Source organism: Nelumbo lutea, chromosome 6, assembly GCF_056320005.1.
Source record: "Nelumbo lutea isolate HS-2025 chromosome 6, American lotus-T2T, whole genome shotgun sequence".
NCBI lineage: Eukaryota > Viridiplantae > Streptophyta > Magnoliopsida > Proteales > Nelumbonaceae > Nelumbo > Nelumbo lutea.
Window position 1 is genome coordinate 27,006,898 of NC_142689.1, and position 10,463 is coordinate 27,017,360.

At 37.3% G+C, this 10,463-nt stretch overlaps 1 pseudogene across 1 annotated transcript; it reads right to left on the bottom strand.

Moving 5' to 3' along the window:
• Positions 1-1,174: 1,174 nt before the first annotated feature.
• On the bottom strand, positions 1,175-2,112 carry LOC148848137 (21 kDa protein pseudogene; annotated as a pseudogene). Its single transcript, XR_016100413.1, has one exon. The product of XR_016100413.1 is annotated as a 21 kDa protein pseudogene (transcript).
• Positions 2,113-10,463: the final 8,351 nt, after the last annotated feature.

Consider the following 10,463-nt stretch of genomic DNA (forward strand, 5'->3'; position numbering starts at 1 on the left):
CTATTTTTTGGAAAAAAAAAAAAAAAAAACAGAAGATTGCCAATAGCAATTCCATGGGTTACTAGAGAGGATTTTGCACTTCGCGTAGAATTGCTCCCTTGCGATAATGGAGAACAAAGAGGCCATCCACGTGACATAACATTAATTTAGTATTTATATAAATTCTAATTCATTTATTCTTCTTCTAGCTCTTATTTTTATTCCATTCTTAATTCTTGTCACGATTTGATAAGCAAGCAGTTTGCACCTTTGATTGATTTTTAGAACTCTCTATACCTAAATAAGCTGCCCTAATTTTACTATGTTCACAAATATACCTAGAATGGGACCGAAAAGAAGAAGAATTGGAGTTCAATTCTCTCTATTGGTCAGAGTACGGGCGTCCTTAATTATTAGAGGAATTCCCTACCAAAACTTCGCTCCTTGAATTTTGGACAAGTCCGTCAAAACACACTATCCGAAGACACAACCAATATTGTTTTAAATTTAAAAACCTTTTTATCTCAGCTAAAGTAGAACTGTTAATTCTGGTCTGGTTCGGGACAGGGTGGATCAGTTTCAAACTGATTATTAGTCGATTTTATAAAATAGATCCAGAACTGAAACAATTATTAATTGTGATAATTGGGTCAGGTTTAAGACAGGGTGAACCAGTCCCAAACCAATTATTAATCGGCTCAATAAAATAGATTATACTGTGGTAACATGTCTTTCCAATCAGATGGCATTTATCAATATTCACCGGTGGGCTTTGATTGGTCAAAGCTCTTTCGGTACCATGTCTTTCAGGCATCATAGATTTTTCCTATTAATTACATAATCAATTTGAAACGGCAAAAGTTGGTCCCCACCCAATTATAATCAAGACATAATTGGTTCAGTTAGTTTGGTTCTATCGACCCGACAGAGCTGATGTTAAATTTGATTAGACGACGATGATCAGTTCATTAGTTGAAAGCTTTGAAAGATGCTTGCATCCTAAGAGCTTTTGTGTTAGATTGATCAGCTGCATTGAGTGAGCCACTTCAGAAAAGCCCCCTAAGTAGTACAACCGGAGAGTCCATTTTTTGTTCTTGTAATCTCTATTTTCGGCTTTACATTTTTTGTCAAACATGGCTTAACGGCGGGCTTTCTGGGTTTCTCAGCTCATATAACGCCATCATAAGCCACTGAGTGAAAGCAAGCCCTTGCAAACAGCCCAAAACTTAAAAGCACAGTAGTACATATATAAGACAAACATCACGAAGCAGCACTCTACATTTTAATACATTACATAGGTAAGAGAAGCCATGAAATACTAGTTAGGGTGACTGCAACTCGGTGTAAGAGAGATTGTTGATGAGGGCCAAAGCGTTGCTGGTGAGCTTGGCGACCCTGAGAATTCTCTTCTTGATTGTGTTCTTGACCTCAGCATTGATGTCGTTGCTGTCGATTCCGTCCACGCATGTATCGTCGTTGGATAGAGCCGCACTCACCCAAGTCTTTATATTGCTCATCTGGAAATCGACATTAGAGCCCCCCAATTCCTGCATCTGCCTTAAGGACTGCTTCAGCTCATCAATGGAGTCTCCTATTTCTTCCACACAGTCTTTCACGGCGGCCGCTTCCCTGGGCATCAGGTCCTGCCGTTGGGACATATTCGAAATCATGGCCGATGTCGACCTGGCGCTTTTCATGCTTACGTTAAGAGCTGTGTAAGCAAGCTTCATATGGCTGGTTTGGATAGAACTCGCGTAGGATGAGAGAGTAGTGTAACATAACTGTGGGTACAGCGTCACGCCGCAGGATGATCGAATGAAGTTGGTGATGGTGGTGTTGTAGGAATTGCTGGTGATATTGTTTGCCGCTGAGCAGGTTTTCATGTTTGAGCCAAAGCCCAGAAAAGCGACAAGGGCTACAAGAATACAAGCTCTAACGGTATAACCTTCCATCTCTCTTCCTCTCTGAAATTTGTTATTTGTGGCGATTGATCAGTTGCTGGGGGACGACCGTTTTTATAGGGGAGCCGTCATCAGGTGAGAGTATGTTCGAGAGGTTCTAATGTAATGCGCTGTACAGCCGAGGTGCATGGATGATGGATGATGATGGTAGAGCTTACCTGGAATCTCTCATTGGTGGGTCAGTGATGGATTGATGTGAATATGTCCGTATACGGCTATGATTTCACCTGAAGTTGGACGTTGCAGTTCTATGGGGGCTATGCTACGAGATTTCAAATTTAATACGGTGGATCGATAGAGATGGATCGCAGAGCTGGTTTTTGTTTGGAGTCAGAAGTGGGATCGATCATGTGCAGCCTATAACGTGAGGAAGAAAAAATAGGCTAGACAGGACAAGTGTGAAGCCTAAAATGGTTAAATTCGTTACTAAGTCAACGTTCCTTGATGAAGTTTCCAACATCTCACGTGTTCTCTGCATTTGCAATCTTCATTAATGGTCGCGATATTCAGTAGGATCGATGCGCAAAAGGTGGCACGATGCGAGGCTGAGTTTGTGCTGGGTTTTGTTAGGCTCCGGCGCTACGCTCATCCCTGGTAGCTGGTGCGGAGCTTCCTCGGGTGGGGCTTTTACAGGCATCCAGACAGCAGACAGGCACCGTTGTCAACCAGAGAAAAATGGATGAGTAATGGATAAGGATTCAGTTATTCGAAGAAGGACCGAAAAGTTGGTTAATGTTTCTGAAAATCTTACCATTAGGTGAAGCAGACATTGACGGGTGAAATTGACAATAGTAAGGGGAGGGAGGAAAGGAAACGAGTAGCACTCAAGCAACCAGGGATTTAAGGATTTAAGTTGTCAATGGCTTCTGATGATAGGGTCGTTAAGGATTTAAGTTTCAATAGGTCGTCAAAACAGCATTTGGATTGTCTATATCATGTGATTTAGATTTGGATCACGGCCGGCTAACCCTAATTTTGGGTATGATTGGTTAAAAAAAAAGAAAGGTTTGGTATATATTTATTTTCTCCTTGAACATTCATGGTTATATATGTTGGTAAATAAATTATTGTTTTTCTTTTTCTAATAAAATAACAAATTTTATAAGAGAAAAAAGAACAATTACAAATGGCTGTATTAATTAAACCACCTGGCCAAAACAAGCAACCAGGCAATACGGATCATTTATCCACAAGAATCCTATCCATACCCACAACACATTAGGGAAGATCCGAACTCTCATCTGGCAGAAAAAAACACCTAAAAAAACCAATCGCCCTGTTAGGCTTGGTTTGAAAAAAAGAGTACAGATATTAGAATGGAAAATCTTGTATATGTATTTACACATTTATATATTTGTATTTATATTTTTTCCAAACCGAGTGTAAGAATCAGAAATTACAATACAACCACCAATGTTATTAGCAACTAAAGATGAGTTTTTCAGTCCGATCCATCTCTATCTCTACCTATTCCCCTAACACTTTTAGAGCCTCTTGGGCCCACAAGCATTATTATATCTACAAAAAATTATACTAATCTTCTTAACTTCCGAATTATTTAACGACTTATAATTCGTCAATTATCAAAAAAGAAAGAATTATTCAGTGACTTATGGGGCGAATTATTACAAAAATTAAGATTTGAGAAGTTTTGCAATGTTTTGTTTTGGTAGTGGTAAGTTGGTCACCCAAACAAAACCCCAAAAATTTTGCATGAATTTCCTCTGGACAAAATTTAGCAATCTTTTCTAAAAATTTGGGATTCATCATCATATATATCTAGCCTGGAATTTTGGATTTTTTTATAAAGCTTACAAAACAATTTAAATACTGGAAATTTTCTAAAATATTAATAAAATTAAGCATTCTCCAGCAATTTGAACTATTTTTAAGTTTAATTCCAGACTTCGGGTTCTTAACAAAATCTCGGAAATTCAAAACCCTGATTTCATTAGGTAGTAGCATTTAAGAATAAATAATTACTAGACAAAAATAACCCTGATCTAGCTGTTCTAACAAAGGGGACTGTTTCCTTTAATAACATGTCCTCTCCATTTCCTTGCATATAGCTGCCACCACCCATATATAGGCAGTGTCCCTCATGAGCAGCTACACGTAGGAACTCTAGCTGAACCCAAATAACATTAAGCAACTGTCAAGATACCAAAGCCAAGTGAAGGAATAATATCTAAAAAACCTTGGTAAACAAACCATTATTGTAGAGTTCAGATCTGCTAGTAAGAAAACAATACTAGGGGTATCATGGTTCTGTGCCATCTATCTTCAATATATGAGAGTGAACTTACTCACATTGTAATCTCCCCCAAGGCTAGTGCATGTAAGATTTAATCCCAAGTCTCTACTACAACCAACCAGAGAGACATCAAAACTAGCAAATAATTAGTACCTTGCGATATTCCTTCCATTGTTTGTTATTTAGTAGGTGTTTGGCATCAATGTTGTTTCTTTGAACAACAACGCCACACATTAAACCCATTTTTTCAGAAAATGCATGATGTTTGATTATCCTTTTTTTTTAGAAAAACATCTTCTCAAATCATGCCTTGGAAATGTGTGGCATGAGAAAATGCCCTTTTTGGTGCTTTCTTGATTTTTTTTTTGTATTGTATCGCTAGCAATAGTATGCTGACATGGCATTGAAAAAAGTCTATGTGGCAGAAACAGCAATATATATAAAACATAAAAAAAAAACATTTTCTGAAAAAATAGCATGCCTATACAGCACTATTTTCTGAGAAAATGCCTCTCAGGAAATAACATTAATTCCAAACGCCTTAGAAAATTTGACTCATAATTATTTCTGTATATTTAGGGCCCATTTGGGTGACTTAAGTTTGGTTGAAGGTCTCTTTGGAAGGGCTTCATTTTGATTCAATTGCTTCAATAAACTACTGGAAGAGGCTTGTCCAGATTATTGTTTTTTCCAAACATTGCTTATAGGCTTTCCAGACGGCCCCGCTTCACAAAGCTAACAATCATTTCTTGAAAGGCCTCCCAAACGGTCACTGGGTGGCTTTTGCTGTGCTGCTTGGAAAGCTAAGGACCAGCTTCGAGGGCTGAAGCCTTAATTGAGCTGCTTTAAAGAAGCCATCAAAAGAAATATCGGCAGAAAGCCAAGTTTTTTTTTGTTAGTGTTGTTATTGTAAGATAGCTAGTTTGGGTTTGTCCGAGTTTTCACCAAACATTACCCAATGGGCCATCCAGGTGGGACCCACCTTGCAAAGCCAAAAGCCACTGATTAAAAGCCCTCGCAAATGGGCAATCTCCCAACTGGGCACTCAACTTATTTCCACAGTAAAATAGCTGCTTGTTGGAGTAAATAACCCTTAATCAATGCGAAGAGCTGCCCAACATCAATAATAAATGGTCTCCATGCCTCGTTGTGTGTCATTTAAAGCTTCACGATGCTATATCAATATCATTCGTTATCACTTCACATTGATTAAAACAGAGAAACAAAAGGAATTGATCATAACTATTACAGCACTGTTGTGATGGTGCCAAATTAATCTATTATCGCATTCATGTATGGGATCCCATTGGAATAAGGTTTAGATAATGTTGATGATGATGATTTGAACGATAAAGAAATTATATGGTCTTAATTAACAAATTAAATAAGGGCTCAACTCCATCCTGGCAATTCTAGAGCTACACGCATTTAAGCATGCAGAATCAAAGCAGCCCATGTGGGTTATTGATTTTTCAACAATTAAGTACTTATTCCTCCTTCGTAGAGAATCTACTTGCATTGAATGCGCATGGATCCCTTCTAAGCCCAAAAAAAAGCCTGAAATGAAATGACTGGATGGTTTGCAAGTAAAATAACTACACATGATTATTCGTTACCTAAGTAATCTAATAACAATTCCTTGAAGAGCACACTTCAAATTAATCCACTCTCTAATCATCCATAAAAAGGTAATTAAGACTATAATTAGATAATGGAAACTGTTGGTAAAATTAACATATGGACAATTGTTTCTAGGCCTGTGATTTTAGGGCCACCTACTCCTCAGCTTGATGAATAGAGCATATATTCTTTCTAATCTAGAATATTGAACGACAAAAATGCCCTATATGGTTATTGTTTTGTTTCATTACTTTAATTAATGGGGAGAAAGCCCTAGGAGTGTGCGTGTGGTGGGGGGGGGGGGGGGCACTGAAGTAAATGCCCTTGACTCCTCTATATTGATTATGCACATATTTAGTCCTTAATTTCTTATATTAATATTTGAGTTACTGTTTAAATGCTAATGTATCCTGCTGCAATAAGGCATTGAGGCATGTGCCTTAAGGTCAAGTAAGCTCAAAATGCATAGCATCATCTGCCTTGTGGATAGTGCCGACTTGTATAGTTGGTAAGATTTTGGTAAGGCGTCTAGTTGTTGGGGAGATTTGAGATCAAATTCCGCTGTCACCATGACTTTGGGGGATGGGGGGGAAATAAAGTAGCTTATTTGTTTAATTTAACGGGTAGGCCTTACCAACCAGGGTAGAGTCTTATCAAATCACGTCCCAAACCAGGGTTGGGTTGGGGGGGTTAAAAGAATGGAGGATGGGCTGCTCCTGTTGTGGCGCATAAGGAAAGAAAAGAGGCTTAGGCCTCAAATATTTTTAGGCTTGCGCCTCACTGTTTTGCGCCTCAAGTGCCTCCTCATCTAATCAGTCTAAAAAAAGAGAAAAGTTATATGATTGTTCTAAATTTGTTGAAGACTTAGGTCAGGTTCGGCAATGCTTAAAAAGTACTTTTAAGTGCTTGTACAATAAACATTTATTCAATTTTTTTTTTCAAAATTATCTCTAGTTGAATTTTATAAATGTACTTTTATGAAAGTAATTTTACAAAAACATTTTTACAAAAGCACTTTTAAAAAAGCACTTTTATGAAAGCATTTTTATGAAAATACTTTTACAAAATCACTTCTATGAAAGCATTTTATAAAAGTGCTTTCGTATGTGTACTTTCTTAAAAGTACTTTTGTAAAGGTGCTTTCATAAAAGTACTTTTGCAAAAGTGCTTTTATAAAAGTGTTTTTATAAAAGTGTTTTTATAAAAGTTCTTCCAAAAAAGTGTTTTTACAAAAGTACTTTCAGTTTCATATAACTGTTTTTATAAAAGTAATTTAATAAAAGTGCTTTCAAAGGGTATATTTAGAAGTTTTGAAAGAAAATGAAGGACAAAATAGTCACAAATGCTTATTTAATTGATTATTAGAGAAAAAAACTACCAAATGCCCAATATAAAATAAGTGTTTATTTTAAAAAATAAGCACTTGAAAAATTTTGGTGCCAAATGCAAATAAGTGCTTATTTGAATAAGCACTTGTTTTTAAGCACTTATTTTTAACTTAAGAAACTCCCAAACATGACCTTAATTATTTAATTAGTTACCAATTAAAACAAAAACTCCACATTCACAAACCTTCCCACTTAACATGTGGTAGTAGAATCCTCTACTATAGAAAACAAAAAGAATCCACCAATCTAAAAAATGAAATTGATGGTTATATATTTTCTTGAATAAAAAAGATAAATTTACCAAAATCCTTTTAACTACTCTCATAAGGCATTTACACTAATAAATTAAGTTGTATATAATGCAAAATATTCATTAGGGTATATTTTCAAAATTATCTTAGACTGAAAAACTAAACTATATGTTAGGGAATTAAGAAAAGGTTTGGTATGTGGATTGCTATGATAAGGGTGATGTTGAATAGAGTTACATTACGAGTTTTCAATAAGATACAATTTGTTATGTTATCATAGAGTTTGAGATGAATTAAGATAAATTGCATAAAGTCCTAGATAGAGTCTAAGAGTTTGAGTTTGAATAGTGATGAAGGAAGATTTGGCCCGACCTTACAGTTACGCAACACGTGGCAAAGGCAACAACTCGGCACAAAAGCACGCCTAAGGCGCAAGTACCAAGGGGGGAAACCAGCAGACCGAACTCCCCTACCAGCGGCCCGAACTCCCTACTAGGAGCCCGAACTCTCCCTTCGGCCCCAAGCCAGACAGTAACCCGAACTGGCCTGCATGTAATAGTTCGGGACACACCTTGCCGAACTGGCCTGCCCTATAGCAATACAGGACATACCTCCGAACTCAAGACTTCGCCTCGTTCACCACTCCACCACATCGCCCCCAAGACACCAGAACTAAACGAACCGTACCATGCCTGACACCGAGGAAGTCCGTACCCAAGGGCGGTGCACCTGACTGACTTGGGATCTGACGCTTGACGGCCGCACTCCAAACAGCCACCTGCCACCGCCTCCTGACACCGCCATCTCCAGTTACAGAGACGACTCCGACAAAGAACAGTGGCGGTTCTGTCCCAGCAGAAAGGACGACACCCGAACTGACAGAAGCAAGGGTAATCATACCCAACCTGACAGGGGCTTCAGAGTGAGTGCGCGAAGTGGTTATAAAAGACCCCTACCCCCAGCAACAAGGTATGTGAACTTTGCACCATCTGGTCTTTACTTTGCCTTTGAGAGAATACTAAATTGAGCTTCGGAGTTATTTCACCGGGTTCCCCCTGGAGTTCCCTCATCTTCTCTGTTTCAAGCTCCCCGTCGCTCCAGTCAGAAGCGAAATCGTTGACAGGTAAGACCGGCCGGATTGCACTCCATCAAATAGGTTTGATATATTTTACTCTATAAATATGATGTAATTACCATATTCAATTAATGCATTCTTTCTAGCCATCTTTGAAATCTAATATGGTATCTGAGCCAAAGGTTCAACCTAAAGGCCTTTCAAATTATTCCCATGTTTCTGGTGGGTCTCACTTTTCCATTCATATTTAATTTTCCATAAATATGATGTAATTTAGTTTTCCATTCATATTTCTAATTATAGTCTATTCTAGTTTAATTCTACATTTACTTTTACTTCAGTTATATTTCTCACATTCACCTATCTACCCCGCTCTCTTGTCCATCACCATCACCCACTATTCATTGTTTGTTCAAATGTTCAACCATATATACACTAGGGAAGGTTGTCTTTGTCACTGTAGATCATTGCCAAACACTCAAATTAGAGATTGTAATTACAGGGTTTCAAAAGGAATTGATATCGTTTTCTGTGGACTTCATTTTTGCCTTGTCGTAGTAAGCTATTATCATCAACAAGGATACCTAGGGTTTGTTTCTTCTCAAAACTAGGTCATTCGTACAGAAATAGAGATCGGATTTGTTTTTCAACAAGCACCGTACACTAAAAGGTTAATCCTGTTTAGTGATGGTCACCGTACAGAAATAGATTATGGTCGGCATCACCCTTATATTGTCCCACTCAAACGGTCTTAGCCTTACAAAGCATTAGTGATGGCCAATAGGAATAACCACAATTGATAGAATATTTTGTTCTATGTATACAATACGTACGCACTATCAACACTCCTTGGTTTTTAATTATTATTATTTGTCCTTATAAAAGAAAATTTTGTTTCCATTTATCTTCTTTGAAGTGGTCCAGTAAAAGTAGTTATTTAGTTGAGAGAAAATATCACGAGAGAAAATATCACAATTACATGTGCATGGTTTTTAAAACTGGATCGGACCGGGTGGTCGAATTGGAAAATCAATAATCAGTCAAGTCATCAATTTTATTTTACTTCAAAATCATTTTTTCGTCAAAAATCATTGATTTGGTCAGGAAACTGTTGACACAGGCAATTGAACTGTTCGAATTGTCCAATGGTTTTGATGATTTTTATCTTTTTGTCAGAATAGGCCATTCATTCGATTCGAACGACCAGACCTTTTGACCTGAGAACCAGACCCCTAATCGGTTCGTTGTTTGATTCAATTTTAAAAACCTTAGATATGTGTTTTATCCTAGTTAAGAAGAAGCCCCCAATGTTCTAAGAGAAGGAATAGGGGGAATGGCAAATTTGCAGGAATTTTTGGATATCCAATCCTAATAAGGCCCATTTATCAAAACCCTACATAGTTTGATATTTTAGATTAAAACTTTATAGGGTTTGAAGCAGGGGTTTTGACTTTAAAGTATCGGATACATGGATAAATATGAATGGTTATTTAATGGTTTCTTAATTTAAAGCAGCTCAACTAAAGCTTAAGCCTTTTCAAGCAGGAACCGAATACAAGTAAACTTCTTTTAAATAAGTTAGGATTTATTGGAGCATTTCCGCCAATTTTGAAATGTACTTAAAGCCTTTTTTTCTTGGTATTTATGAGCTTCAAATGTTATCCTTGCATATAATCATGGCAAAGAACACTAGTTAGAAAATATAAAAAGTACTAGGTTTGGCATTTCAATTATACCCAGGAGAGAGATAAATCTCTTCTTCGCTGTAAAAAGTACTAGCTTCAAATGTTATTCCTTATGCTATGTTTGCAATCAAAACCAACTCTAACCTGCTCTGTCTTCCAGGTTTTAAACCCAAAGAGTTTTAAGGTCTGTTTGGTTCATGGGAATAGAAATTTAGAATCAGAATCAGAATGGGACATATATACCAAATTT